The sequence below is a fragment of the Monodon monoceros genome, unplaced genomic scaffold (genome assembly GCF_005190385.1).
Source record: "Monodon monoceros isolate NGI ecotype Baffin Bay Population unplaced genomic scaffold, NGI_Narwhal_1 Super_Scaffold_18, whole genome shotgun sequence".
Classification (NCBI taxonomy): domain Eukaryota; kingdom Metazoa; phylum Chordata; class Mammalia; order Artiodactyla; family Monodontidae; genus Monodon; species Monodon monoceros.
The window spans coordinates 74366369-74381609 of NW_021703774.1; the positions used below are offsets into that span (position 1 = coordinate 74366369).

The following is a 15241-nucleotide window of genomic DNA, read 5'->3' on the forward strand; positions in this document are numbered from 1 at the left end:
GTCCTGGCTCCGTAACTCCCGCTCGCATGCTGCACCTGCCCCTCACTCTCTCTCCCCTCTTGACCGGCCCTCCCCCTCCATTTTTTTTTTTTTTTTTTGGTCTTCTTCAGCAAGTTCTCTTCTGACATCCCCTCAGTTTTCTTGCACTCTTCTTCACCTTGTCTCCTTCCCACGATGACCTCTCTTTTTCTCCCACTCGATACTCTTTCCGCTGTTGCTTCTCACCTTTCTCTATTTCCTTTTCCACTTTTCACCAGATCCTCCCCTCCCCCATCCTCATTGAAGCAAAATAGCGGATTGCTGAGGATTGTCCTTATTCGGTTGTCTCTAGGGAAGAAAGGAGGAAGAAAGCACGGAAAGAAAGAGAGGGTTGGAAGGTAACTGGGATGGAGAGGGGGATTTTGCTATTCAGGGGTTTCCAGCGTTCTTGTGAAAGTGAAAACAGCAGTGTACTAATGACTTGCAGACTGCCTGCGCTCCCTATCACTGTTGAAGGAAATGGCTTTAGGAAGAAGGCAGAACATACTGTTTCAACTTGCTTATTTTAGTTGTCATGCTGCCAGTGTCTTTAGCACCACCTGCCTTACCCACCCCTCCTCCCCCGTTCTATCTCTTCACTTAATAGAAGAGATCTAGGACAGAATGCTGGGGACCGCATCATCTGATGTAAAATTGGTTTTCACCACTATTTGCCAGACTGTGTTAGCCCCTAGAGAGGTAGTGCTATGGCTGTGACAAAAAGTGCTTCTGCAGCATGCTAGCCAGCTACAGCACGCCAGTCGCACAGGCTGCTTGGGGTTGGGTTATAGCTACCACAGGGAGACCCACCAGGGTGAGTGTTAATCCTACCTTTGGCCACATCTTTAGAACTAGTTATGTTTGTTCTTTTCCTTAGAAGTATCTGTGTTCAGCCTTAACACAGGGTGCCTGTCTAACAACTTCCCTCAGTGTTTATAGTGGCTCATACAATCTGTAAGAAAGCCTGCTAAAGTGTGTCTGTATGTCTTATTTCTTGGAAACACAAACGGAGTCCAGTGAAAAGTGCCTAAAAGTTATTTTAGCCTTTTTCACCTAAAGGTTGTGCGTTTATCAGGCTTTTACAGCATTTTCTTTTCTTCTCTTTTTGCCCGACCGCCAACTTCATAGTTGCAGTGTCATCTACATGCTGTTTTAGTTTTGCTTGCTGATTTGGCTGTGTTTGTGTCTGTGCTTTTTGCCATACTTCAGTGCTGAGAAGAGCAGGTGCCTTGTTTTTTTGTCAGCGGACATCAGAGCCTCCAGAATGCTCCCTTACTACTGAGAAGGAGTCTGGAATTCAGCCAGTATGTGTGTGACCAGTGACATGTTGAATGTGATGTCCTATTGAACAGTGTGGCCTCAGCTCTTCTGATCTTTAAGTTGCTGTTCACTGTTTGCCTTTAGGAGTGAGAAAACAGTCTAACTTTCCGCAACTTTTTATATCTTTTCTTCTTACCATCTCAAGTCCTCACTTCAAAGTGCTCTTGAAAAGGGATCATTTGAAAGACTTTTTAGGTGTTTTTCTAAGCCTTAGTTTGATACATGGAGGGGAAGTTGTTGATCTTTTTAGACTGATTTATTATCTGTCATGCCTGATTTGTAAACTGAGGCCTAACACTATTAAGTGCAACTGAATACTTCCTGCAGACATACCAGGTTCTCTCAGCTGAATGTCCTGGAGGTGATACTGAGGAGTACGTGGTTCCCGCCCTTAAGCACCTCACAGTTTTGTTGGAAAAAGTAACAGCTAAGGTGAATGAGGATGGATAATAATGTGCTTTAGAATTCAGAGAGGGGGAGACATGGTAGCATTGGTGATGTGAGGTCGGGGAAGACAGATGAGATGGGATTTAAATTGAGTTTTGAAGGATAGGTAGAGTTCAGACTGAGGAGACAGCATAGACTGAGGTAGAAAAGGAAGAGTGAGTTGAGGAAGAAGGGAGAAACATTTAGTAAATCATTGTTGCTATGCATTTTTAGGAAAGGTGCAGTGAGGTTAGGAATATAGTTTTGATTTGTGGATGAGCCAGTGAGTTTCATGTTTCATGGCCATTTCTGTATCCTTAACCCTAGACTGTCATCTTGAAAATGTTGATTGTAAGAATGACCAGGTTAGTAAGTGGCTGATTCAGTACAAATCAATCTCTGCTACTGAAAAACCAATTCAGCACTGGTTAGTCAGTAATATTATCATATATATTGGACAACATTGAAGTTTTTTAAAAATAATTTTTTATATGAACTTGGGATTCCCTCACTGTAAGTACTCAGCATTCATTAGGCATGCATTGTTTCTTGAACTGGATCAATGTTGTGGTAAACCTGAATGTCTTTCTGCAGATAGCCAGAATAAAGTTTTTCTTTGTCTGGGGTTAATTTACATCTCAAGAGGGTACTTTGGTGGTAGTTGGATCACAAGATCCATTACCCAGGAGTGTTGCTCTCTCTGAACACCAGAGGCTGGTATTGAGTTTTACATCAGCCTTTAGTGAGCTATTGCTAGGGAGGTTTCTTCACCCAGTCAGTGGGAGGAACTGCTTCAGAGCCATCTCATCTCTTGCCAATTTATTCACCACATAAAATCATAATTTTGTTCAGTGGGACTAGGTTGCAAGGTTTTACAATTCTTTATTTCTTTTCCCTTCCCCAGTCTTTAGGTTACAGCACTTCATGATACATTTGGAAGTATACAGGCAATAGCAATAGCTTGCTCAATGTTCATCCCTGAAACTACCCTTAGGTTTTTATTGTTTTTCTTGTCAGTCCTGCTACTCTGAAAGATTCACAGGCCCAGCTAACTTCAATGGCTGTTTTAAAAGTTTTTTTTTTTTTTGGTTATAACTTCTGAGAGAGATTGGAGTGTGTCTATTAAGCCACATTTGGTTGAATTAATTTAATTTGATGAAATAACCTCCTCACTCCTAATCCTGATCTATCCATCTCAGCTTTGTGTGTTTTTGATTTGGATCCTCCCAGATAAGAAGACAAAAGTTTCTTTTAGAAAGAAGATATTAAGAAATGAGGGGGAAATCATGAAGGGAATTTTAGAATGAAAATATATTCAGTGGTATTGTTATCATTAGGTTTCTAAAAAGCCTTTATTCTAGAAGTGAGTAATGATTTAGGAATTTATTTTTTAATTAACAGTGTTTTCCTATTTACAGTGGAAATGGTTTTAGTAAAATTTAGTGAATGTTAAACTTGGATTTTAAAATAAGAGATTTTGATTATATGGTCTGAAGCCCTAGTCTTTCAAGTTTATATATATAACTGGGTAAAATGGCATTGTATATTTTTTGGTCATCAGATGACAAAGGAAATACTTAAGTAACTTAAAGTTATTTTGAAAATACAGCAGAAGCTTCTACCTCACCTGACTATCCCATTGAGATAGCCAAGACTGACGGAGTTAACTATGTGACACTTAGGGATGACTGGGTAGTGCCACAGAGGGCTGTGTCATGGAATGTAAAGGTGTCATTCCATCTCCATACTACCTTCCCCCACTTTTAAATCAAGGTCAGGGAATATTACCTTATGAGATTAAGTCCTGTAGCGTCATTAAGCAGGTGAGATAAATCATATGCAGAGTAAACTACTTTTGGTACTGATGAAACTAGGGTGATTCTTAAGTGTTTTATGGAGATCAGAGCATCCAAAGCCAGAGAAGAGACCAGTGTAATTAAGGACTGCAAGTGTATTGCTCACCTCTGAGGCTTTGTCTGAAGGAAGTAGCTGGCTTCTCTCCCTCTCACATCTCCTTATTATATCACCTTTGATCTAATGAAATGTCATCCTTATCAATAAGTAATATTGGTTTGGTTCTTTACCAAGTGCTATACAAGTCATTGTCATTGTGCTGTACTTGTAATGACTCTAATACAGGAAAACTTTCTAACCACCCCATAAGAGTAGGTAAAAAGTAGACTCCCTAAAGACTTTGTGATTCTTAAAACTCTAAGCTCACTGACCTTGCTTTTTAAAGTTGCATGATTCTTAGAAAGATCCTAGAACGGTGTCTAAGTAATGTTAGTAGTTTTGTTGAGCTGAGGGAACAAATTAGTGATTTGAGCTGGGTTTTATAGGTTTTAATAATTAGATTTCTTTTTTTAAAATAAATTTATTTTATTTATTTATTTTTGGCTGCGTTGGGTCTTCATTGCTGCGCGCGGGCTTTCTCTAGTTGCGGCGAGCGAGGGCTACTCTTTGTTGTGGTGCATGGGCTTCTCATTGCGGTGGCTTCTCTTGTTGCAGAGCACAGGCTCTAGGGCACATGGGCTTCAGTAGTTGTGGGGCATGGGGTTAGTTTCTCCATGGCCTGTGGGATCTTCCTGGACCAGGGCTTGAACTCATGTCCCCTGCATTGGCAGGCAGATTCTTAACCACTGCGCCACCAGGGAAGTCCCAATAATTAGATTTCTTAAATTCTGCTATTGGTGACTTCAGTTAAAAAGTGTGCTTGATTATCTAGCATCTTTCTGGTGCTATATAGCAATTGCTTATTAAAAGTCTCTTGAATGATAGTCTCTTGACCCCGTAGTTATATTTAAAAAGTAGTGGTGTTAGTGGTATGAGATCTTTATCTAAAAGGCTTCAGTGGAAGAAAATGCAGGTACTACCATGTGAAGTTTGAACATATAGTGTCAGTAAGTATATTCCCTGCAAAGATCTAGAAGTAAGAAATAGGTATTCTTACGGGTAGAATGCTAGTTCTGGTCTTGAAATTCTACTGATAAATAGACATGTATATCTTGGGTAAATCTGTGGGATTTTTTTCAGTATGAGGAAGAACAAGAATCTTTAAACTCACTGCAGATGAAATTCCTTATATTTTTTGGGGAAGTACCAGCTGATTGCTAACACTTTGTGTTTCTTTATGTTTACTTGGCTTTTTATGACCTTTGCTTACGTCCAGGGAGAGGATGCTAAGGTCTTTCAGACAGCCATCTTATTAGAAGAGGAAAAAAAAAAGTGGATTGTTTCTTATTCTCTGTAGTCAAATTAGAAGGGGTCTGAGAATAAGAAGCCTTTGGATACTGACTTATTTTTATGTCTCCACAGCTTAATATTGATAAATAAAGGAGATAATGTAGAGTAGTGGCTCTCAACTGGGGGCAGTTTTGCGTTTTAGGAGGAAATTCGGCAACATCTGTAGACATTTTCTACAACTGGGTTATTGTCACTAATGGGGGAAGGGGAGGGTTGTTTCTGGCATCTATTGGATAGAGGCCAAGGATGCTGCTAAACATGCTTCAATGGACAGGACAGCCCCCCACAATGAAGAATTATCGGGCCCAAAATGTCTAGAGCGCTGAGGTTCAGGAGCCCTGGGTATAGAAGGATAAAGGGATAGTCATTGGCTTCTCGTGTCAGTCGTGCTTAAGGTTTTGTCCTGGGTTAGTTTTGATTTCGAATTTTGGGATCCTGTTGAGAATTTTCAAGAAGATAATTGAGACCATATAATTTTAGCCAAAGCCCTGATGGTTGGGATTGTTTAGAACAGGAGTTAAGTGGCTGCTATTCCATTATAGCAGTATCTCTTGGGGTCACTTTCTTTCCTTGTGGTTACTGAGACCAGAGCAATTGGATCACTCCTCTCAAGTTACACACTGTGGGGCAACTTCTAAAAGAAAAGTATCCAAATTTTTTGTCAGTTGGGAATTGAGGTGGTAACACCACATGTAACTTAGTACGACATCTGGAAATTCCAGTTTGAAAACAAAGCAAAAAGCAGACAAGTCTAACTTAGTTTTTCTATAGCTCATCTTAGCATTAATCAAGTTTTACTTTCTGTATTTCTTGCTCTTGAAAGTTTTCCTGAGCTTAGGAGATGTTGTGCTTAAACGTTGTTTCTTCAAACTCTTGGTCGAGTGGGTGAATTAAAGTTATCAATTCTTGTTCTAATATTAATTCTTCAAAGGGCTGGAGTTGAGTCATCTGACCCTCTCAGTTTATCTTAGTATATCCCACTGTAAAATACTACTGAGGTGTGCGTATTGAAAGCTTGAGTGGGTATTTGGAGAAATGGAGCTATGTAATCTTTGATTGAAAGGTTGTGTAGGAATGAGCAGTCCTTATTTGTAGAGAAATAAGGCCTTTACCATAGGAGAAACATTTTAGGTAGTTCTTATAGTTTCACATAAAGAAGTTTAGGTTAGATTCTGAAGGATTTTTTTTTTTAATCTTTTAAGTTCAATTGTTAGCAGTTCAGGGTTCCTTAGAAGTCTCCAATGCATATATAACAAATAGAAGTGGTGATTTTAAACTAGGCACACTTTTCTTATATGTTAAATAGATTGCCCAGCTTCTTTTCCCAAAATAGGCCAGTTAGTTTTGTTTTCCTTGAAGAGCTGTTAAATTAGATAATCTCTCTCCTTGATGATTTCAACGGTGTCACAAGGAAGTTCTTAGTAGGCAAGGTATCCTATATTCACCTCTTTGCCACTCACTTTCATGTTGTGCAGATTTGAATAGACTTAAACCTAGAGGACCGTCTTCCAATAAAGGTTTTATTGTGTTTACTTTTCAGCGTGCTTAGAATTTACATTCTCAGAAGAAAGAAAAAATCCCATAGTTATGTGTCCTTTCTTTTCTTTTTCTGGATTGACTAAAACCTATAGGTATCCTACAGTGATGCTGATCTTCTAGCCCGGTAGTTCTCATACCTGTCAGACCCAGTGCCCTCTTTTTATAATAAACATTTTGAAACACTACCTTTAATGAAATGAAATTCTTAGGTAATACAACTTCCTTACATATACATTTAAAAAATTCTCTAGATGTAAGGTAAAGGATAAATAAAAAGAAAGTAACTCATGACAAAATAATATGCATTTCAATGTGTAGATACTCAGAAGTCCATTATAGAAAGATATATATAATGTAGTAGATATTGGCACCAAACACAGACATAACAGCTACCCAAGGAGATTAGCTATAAGGGTAATTATACCTTAAATAGCATGAGTGGTAAGCCCCCAGAATGGTGAACAATTCTTGATAAAGGTACAAATAAAGTATAATTTTCTCTTGTTTTATTCAGTAGTTGTTTTTCTGGACATACAGTGCATGGTGTTTATATATAGAAAGAGTTGGTGTTTATATATATAATGGAGTTAGGTTCTAGGCTTTGGTAATTATAAAGATATTTTTTATCTACTCAACTGTCCATAGGAAGTTTAAGAATAGAGACATTTCTTTGTGCTGGAGTTTCTTATGCTTATGGACTCTGCCCATTAAATTAAGTAGCATTTCTTAATTGCTGTGACAACACTTCAGTAGATGTCCAAAATGTCCCACAGATGATTGTATTATCCTCATTGAGAATGACTGCTAGTCACAGGAAAACATTTTCCTGTTTTATCACTCTTCTTTTCTCTTGCTTATTGTTCACTACTTTAGTGTAGTACTTTTAACATATTGCAAGATTCAGTCTTTGTCATTTAGACTTGATTTACTCTTCCTTTAGACAGTTTCTCCTGTATGCCTTTAAATTTCTCATTTCCTCACCATTCTTGTCATCATTTTTGACTAACTTGTTGAATGGAGCTTAGCTGCTTCTAGTGAATCTTCTGTAATTTAAGTGGTAGTCAGAGGTACTTTATTCTCAAATGAACTTATGAAGCTGTTGATTCCCTGATTTTATTTTATAGTACCAGTTATTAGGTTCTGATCTTGTAATACAGTCACTGCTGAATGGTTAGAGGCATTCGTATTCCTAGTTAAGACAAGTTAGGTTGAGGAATGGAAATTTTGTACCTTAAGCCTGTTGGTTTGAAAAAAAAAAATTACTGTTATTTTGATAGTTGATGTAGTGTGAAAACAATTTATAATGGTACATTTACTTTTTGTTTAATAATATGTAGAAGGCAAATTCAGCAAATTAGCTTTCACTGCTCTTCTTAATTTGCATGTTTTAGATTAAAAAGTGTCTGGAAGTAATATGAACAAGTGAGAATAAGGAAAGTATTTAATTCCCTAAATTTTTCAACTTTGTTTTCCTGATCACTAAAATTATTGGTTTATTATTCTGTGCCAAGTGTAGGTGCTGATTCAGTTAGGGAGTCCTGTTTTAATAATATACTAGCATTCTGGTTCTTTGGTTTTTTTAAATTAATTTATTTATTTTTATATATTTTTATTTTTTGGCTGTGCTGGGTCTTCGTTTCTGTGCGAGGGCTTTCTCTAGTTGTGGCAAGCGGGGGCCACTCTTCATCATGGTGCGCGGGCCTCTCACTATGGCGGCCTCTCTTGTTGCTGAGCACAGGCTCCAGACGCGCAGGCTCAGTTGTTGTGGCTCACGGGCCTAGTTGCTCCGCGGCATGTGGGATCTTCCCAGACCAGGGCTCGAACCCATGTCCCCTGCATTCGCAGGCAGATTCTCAACCACTGCGCCACCAGGGAAGCCCCTGGTTCTTTGTTTTTGAAATGCAAAATTTTATTTGAGCCAAATTGAGGATTATAATCCTGGAACAGACTCTCAGAAAGCTCTGAGAACTGTTCCCTACTAGCATTCTGTTTTAACAGACAATCAGTATTAGATGAGCAGATTCAGAGTTCCCAAGGTTTTTAATAAGGTCAGTAGTGTAACATACGTCTTTCTCATCTTGCAACACTAGTGTTGTAAAAGGGTTCCAGAAGTATGTCTGTTTCTAATCCTGAGTGTGAATTATTTCTCTGAACTCAAATCTTTAGTGATTGTTCCCCTGGCTGTTAATCAGGAAGAAAACCAGTTTACAAAAACAAACAAAAAAAACCACCATTAGGCCACAGTTTTTTAGTGTTATACAAAGATACCTATATAATTTAAATATTGTTTGGAGAGCTGTGATTCAGTTCCAGGCCAATAGAACTGCCTTTATTTATGGTCTCACTCCCTAAGAATAGTAACATTCACAACCATCATCATTTTGTTCCTTCATTCCAGGCCGTGATTGAACATTGACATTATCAGGGACTCCAAGTAGGAATGTATAATCAACCAACCTTCTTTAGTTCATTGTGTAACAAGGCAGAAAATCAGGTCACGAGACAAAGCGTTACTTGATATAAGCTTGATCAGATGGACAAGAAGCCAAATTTTCTAAGAAAAAAAAAAGACTAAACTATAAGAATTATCAGAGAAAAAGTTAACACAACATAGCCAGAAAAGATTTAGTTACAGTGTTCTTTGCTTGCTTACACTAAAGGCAGCAAAAAGGAGAACAACTCAGGGGCATAGATATAAAATGGTAAATGATACTAAAAGTTTGCCCTTAGTTCTGTTGTGTACCATCATAGTTTGGAGGAAAATTTTGTCTTACGTTCAGTTTAGGCTGATAGAATCTTCTTACATAAGCTGACAACATTCATTCAGCAAATATATTCTAAGCTCAAATTCCAAGCATTGTGCAGAAAGAAAAGCATGCTTGGTGGGGAAAGAAAAATAACCTGGGATTAAAAGTCACTGAAATCATGTGCAAAGTTTATGTTGTAATAATAAAATCACACTTAGGGAAGTAAAGGCACATAAAACAAACTTCTGTGAATATCCTGATCTTAAGTACTTATCCTCAAAAGAAGAATTGAATGAGTGAGACTTCTTGTTTTCCTGAAGGAGAGTTAGGGGAGACAAGTAAATGAGGACAGCATTTGTGTTCTAGTTTTACAGATGGAGAAACAGGTCTTCCCAAAGACCATGAACTGGTGGAACTGGGAATAGAACTCAGAAATTCTGTTACTGACCTGGGTCCTTGGACTTTTTAATCAATAGAAATTGATAAGAGGCCAGACGAGAAATTCAGGCAAGGCTTTATTGGGACTCCAGCATGAGGGAGTGAAAATAAGAAAACAGGTGCCCTTGCTCGCTTTCTGAGGTGGGGCCTAGCTGGTTCCTTAAATGAGGTGAGGGTAGGGGCGGGTTGGTCTGCCCACAGGTGGTGCCCTGTGTAGGGATCATGTGCTTTTTGTACCCAACACCTCCAAAGAGTCAGTTGGTTTGTGGCCTTTTTGTATCTTACTGTTGATAATTGCCCCAACTGTGCCTCTGTGCAGTTATTTTTAGTTCCTTAGTTTGTCCAGGTGCAAGCACTCCAGTAGGGGGTTCCAGGTCACAGGTCCCAGCCTATCTCAGTTCTGTTATCTTTGTTTTGGGGCTCACTTGATGCTTTTGAAAAGGGAGGAAGTGCAACCTGGCTTGTAAAGGGATAATCATAGGGGATTATGGAAAAAGTCTCTAGAAAAAAGTAGTGTCTTTGATGTTAGAGATGTGAGTTGGCATGAAATTCATGGTGTGGTGGGTTCTAGCCTAGGTAGGAACTGTGATGTATTTCAAACAGTTTGTGTTCCTAATCCTTCTAGTTAGGAGTTTCTGAACAGTTTTGCCTTGTGATACTCAAAGAGAATGTGAACAATAGAACATGACTGACTTAATATTGTGATCTTAGATTTTGACTCTGTCAAATGACACAGGAAATAGGCTTCTCTTTTAGATAAAATAAAAAAAATAGACTTTGATCGTGACTGTATAGAAAAGCAAAGCTGTGGAATTAGGAAATAAATAGTAAGCCTTTATATTTCATATTCTGAATAAACATTGGATATAAATTTGTATAAAGTTCAAGGGTATGTAAATTTCACAGCATGGGACTTCACATAAATAAGTCCTGGCTTACGGGTCATTGTTCTACCAAGACCTCACATTTTGTGATAACTGATCCCTTGAAATATAAGAAGGAAAAGAAAATAATGCATTAAAACCACCCTTTCCCTTTCTCTCTTGTATTCCAAGTGCTTTGTGTCCTCCAGTTCTGTTCTTCTAAGTTGGTAAGCATCAGGGCTAAGCTGTACTTAGGGAGTTGTCCCTGATTCAGACTATTAATGGTGAAAGATATTTCTGCCTGTGGGTATTTTTAGGCGAAATAGACAGTGGAACATCCGAAGTAGTGCATTCAAGTGTACCTGCTACTGAGTGTCCTCACTTAGGTTGTATATAGTAAACATTCAGACCCTAGAGGAAAGCAGCTTAGTTTAGTGGAAACAACTGGGTTCCTGTTTCCAGTGATTCTGGGTAAGTAACTTAGGGTTGTTATACTTCTCTTTTACAGATAGGATGATAGAAATGACCTAATGAAATTTTTTGATAAGACTTAGTGACTGTGGGGACTACATACATTGGCAGTATTTGGGGGGAGGGGTTGGTGTGAAGATTTGATATATTCATGTTTAAGTAAAGGAGAGATATCCATAGTGCCAGACATATAATGGGCCCTTAATTCACTCTTATCCTTGGTTTTTCCCTCTCCCTCTAACCTATATTATGCTTAAAATTTAAAACTCTGTTACCTCAACAGATGGATGGATAAAGAAGATGTGGCACATATATACAATGGAATATCACTCAGCCATAAAAAGAAACGAAATTGAGTTATTTGTAGTGAGGTGGATGGACCTAGAGACTGTCATACAGAGTGAAGTAAGTCAGAAAGAGAAGAACAAATACCATATGCTAACCCATATATATGGAATCTAAAAAAAAAAAAAAAAAAGGTTCTGAAGAACCTAGGGGCAGGACAGGAATAAAGATGCAGACGTAGAGAATGGACTTGAGGACACGGGGAGGGGGAAGGGTAAGCTTGGACGAAGTGAGAGAGTGGCATGGACGTATATATACTACCAAATGTAAAATAGATAGCTAGTGGGAAGCAGCCGCATAGCACAGGGAGATCAGCTGGGTGCTTTGTGACCACCTAGAGGGGTGGGATAGGGAAGGTGGGAGGGAGACGCAAGAGGGAGGAGATATGGGGATATATGTATATGTATAGCTGATTCACTTTGTTATACAGCAGAAACAAACACACCATTGTAAAGCAATTATACTCCAATAAAGATATTTAAAAAAACCAAACAAAACTCTGTTATATGAATATGTGAGGATGATTCTAAGGCCAAGGCCTGGGTGTGGGAGGAGTGTAGAGTCAGAGAGAGACTGTGTTTGGTTCTGGTTTGATCTTCTTACAAATTCTCCTTAATTCATGGATGTTCACCCAAATTGAAGTTAATAGTACCTCTGAAGAAAAATTAGGAAAAATTGAAATGCCAAGTTAGCCATCTTTAGAAGTGATCCAAGAGATAAATACTTAAAATCCAATCTTAAAATCCAGTCCAGTCTGGTTGTAATCTCAGTGTAGGGCAGGAGTAAATTGTGATTGTAAGTAAGAAAATACAGCCAAGTAATTGTATTATATTCTAACAGGAGAAAGAATTTGTCTATTAGAAGAGGGTGTGGGAATTGTGGGTCAGCAGTGAAAGAATAGAAAAGGAGTCAGAGGCAAACATATGCTGTGTTCTTCTTGCCCAGAGGGAGAGGAAACCCAGATCATTGATTTTTGAGGATGTGGTTTATGTTCATAGTGGGAACGGATATATTAGGCTATCCTAGCATGATGACACAAGCTATATATCCAGTTGCCTACTGCTCTGATTCTCTGCTTATTTAGCAGGTGATTATAATCTGGAATAACTATAATAGCTATATTTATTAAATGTCTACTATCTAATGTGGCAGTCACTGAGTTAAGTATTTTGCAAACATCTTAAACTTTACAGTAATACAGCATCGAAGCAAGCATCTCCATTTTACAGATGAGAAAATTGAGTCTCAGAAATGTAATGTGACTCTCCCAAGACTTCATATCTAATAAATAGAGACCTGAGATTAGAATTCAGGTCTCTGATTCCAAAAATCTTTCCTCTATGCGTATGCCTCTTTCCTCTATTTAGGTGGATTTATTTATTGAGGAAGACTGTGCTGAATTGTAAAAGTAAATGGGCCACTTGATAACTCTTTTTCATTGAAATTAAATGGGCATTCTGAGATGGCCTCTGAATTTGTTTTTATGTGACTCTTCCTCTAAGAGACAGATCTTCTCTAGGTGCTAAATTATATTTCTGAGCTTGTAAGATTGAAGGTTTCAGACCCTGGATGGTATGTTCATCAGGGTACTGCTCCCCTGTAAGGGAAGGAGGGGGCTGAAAGGCTGCTGAACCTCCCAAGTCCTTGTTTGGCCTTGACATAAACGTTTCCATTCAATCCTCAGCAAATTATAGTTCCTGTTCCCTTCTCTAAAAGAATAGTTATTTTCAATCAATGAAGTGTAATGAAAAGAATATGGAGTTTTGAATTCAAGAAAGACCAAGATTCAAAGCTCTTCTTCATCCTTTGGGCAATTTTCTGGTTTTCTGTTACTGCCTAAAAAATCACCCCAAAATTTAGTGGCTTAAAACAGTATTATCTTTCACGTTCCTCTGGATTTACAGAGTTCAGCTGGTCAGTTCTCACTTGAGATCTTTCATGCATTTGTAGTCATACAGAACCTGGAGAGGGAGCCATCTGAAGACTCTATTGGGATGGACCTTCAAGATAGTTTTTCCCTTTTACAATCCAATCCTTCTCTGATGTCTTAGTGCTCCTCTACGCCAGCAGAGTAGCCCAGACTTTTGTGGCTGCTCAGGGCTTTAAGGGTCAGGAAGCAGAAACTGTTAGGCAGTTAAGAGCATTGTCTGGAATTGACTCAGTATTCTACAGGTAAAGAAGTCACAGGGCCCTCCGGATTCAAAGAGGGTGGAGTGGAGGGTTACATTGCAGAACAGCATGCGGGTTGGGAGATGTTGTTGGCGCCATCTTTGGAAAATGAGATCTGCCACAGACAGCTTATTTCTTTCTTTCTTACAACTTCATGTTCTTATTTGTGTAGTAGAAATAACAGTGTTTTCCTCACAGAGTGGTTAACAGGAATAGCACAATGTCAAGCACGTAGTTGTTTCATAAATCTAAGTACCCTTTCCCCTTAATTCTCTAACATAATAGATTATTTCTAATCTACTTTTACTTTACACAGTTTTTTTTTTTTTTTTTTTGTGGTACACGGGCTTCTTACTGTTGTGGCCTCTCCCGTTGCGGAGCACAGGCTCCGGACGCGCAGGCTCAGCGGCCATGGCTCACGGGCCCAGCCGCTCTGCGGCACGTGGGATCTTCCTGGACTGGGGCACGAACGCGTGTCCCCTGCAACGGCAGGCGGACTCTCAACCACTGCGCCGCCAGGGAAGCCCCTTTACACAGTTTAGTACATAGTTTGGTTAACACTTTCTTGACCTGTGTTTCTCAGACTGATGTAACTTAAAACAAAAGAAACCTTTTTCATGGAAAATTTTAACATATTAAAAGTAGAGAGAGGGACTTCCCTGGTGGCACAGTGGTTAAGAATCTGCCTGCCAGTGCAGGGGACACGGGTTCAAGCCCTGGTCCGGGAAGTTCCCACATGCCACGGAGCAATGAAGCTCATGTGCCACAACTACTGAGCCTGCGCTCTAGAGCCCGCGAGCCACAACTACTGAGCCCTCATGCCACAGCTACCGAAGCCCATGCACCTAGAGCCCAGGCTCCGCAACAAGAGAAGCCACCACAATGCGAAGCCTGCGCATCACAATGAAGAGTAGCCCCCGCTTCCCGAAACTAGAGAAAGCCCGTGCACAACGATGAAGACCCAACGCAGCCAAAAATAAATAAATTTATTTTTTAAAAAAAGTAGAATAGTATAAGAAGCCCACATGTACCCAGGTTCAGTAATTATCAACTCATGGCCAGTATTCTTCATTCACCTCCACCCTTACATAACATCCCATCTCCAGATTAGTTTGAAGCAGTTGCTGGAAATCAGGGGGAAATTAGTGTGATTTCAGAAGAAAATGGCGGTAGTAAATACAGTGCTATCAGGCCTTTAAAAAGAAAATCTAGAAACTGGAACTATAGTATCTTCAGAATGTTATTTTTGGGTTTTTAGGCTTCCAAGAGAATGGTTTTCTCAGACCAGACCTTTGTTCTGAGATCAGACTACTGAAGTATGTAGGAGACAAGTATGCATTTTTTACTCTGATAATTAGAGAATGACAGGCTTGTGAATTCTGAAAAGTTCTCCGTATTTCCTGTAATGTTGATTTTAGGAGGAATAGTTCACGGCTGAGAGGTTGGTTTGTTCTATAATAAGCTACTTTTATCAAGAATAATTCACAGAGCATTTGGAAGGAATTTTGGTTCTCTTCCCTGTAATCAAAATAGAATTACCTAGAAAGGTTTGATTGTGCTAGTAAATGGAAGGAGTACCTAGTGGCAGGAAGTAGCCACTAGGTACTCCTGTAATTATAGTACTTCTGTAATTTGGTTTATGCCTCTGAAGTGTCCTGTTCT

The 15241-nt window shown here is 39.1% G+C and overlaps 1 protein-coding gene across 1 annotated transcript in view; it reads left to right on the forward strand.

The window, feature by feature from the left end:
* The window catches only part of RNF115 (ring finger protein 115), a 64338-nt gene that overhangs the window by 387 nt on the left and 48710 nt on the right, over positions 1-15241 (forward strand). The window lies entirely within an intron of this gene.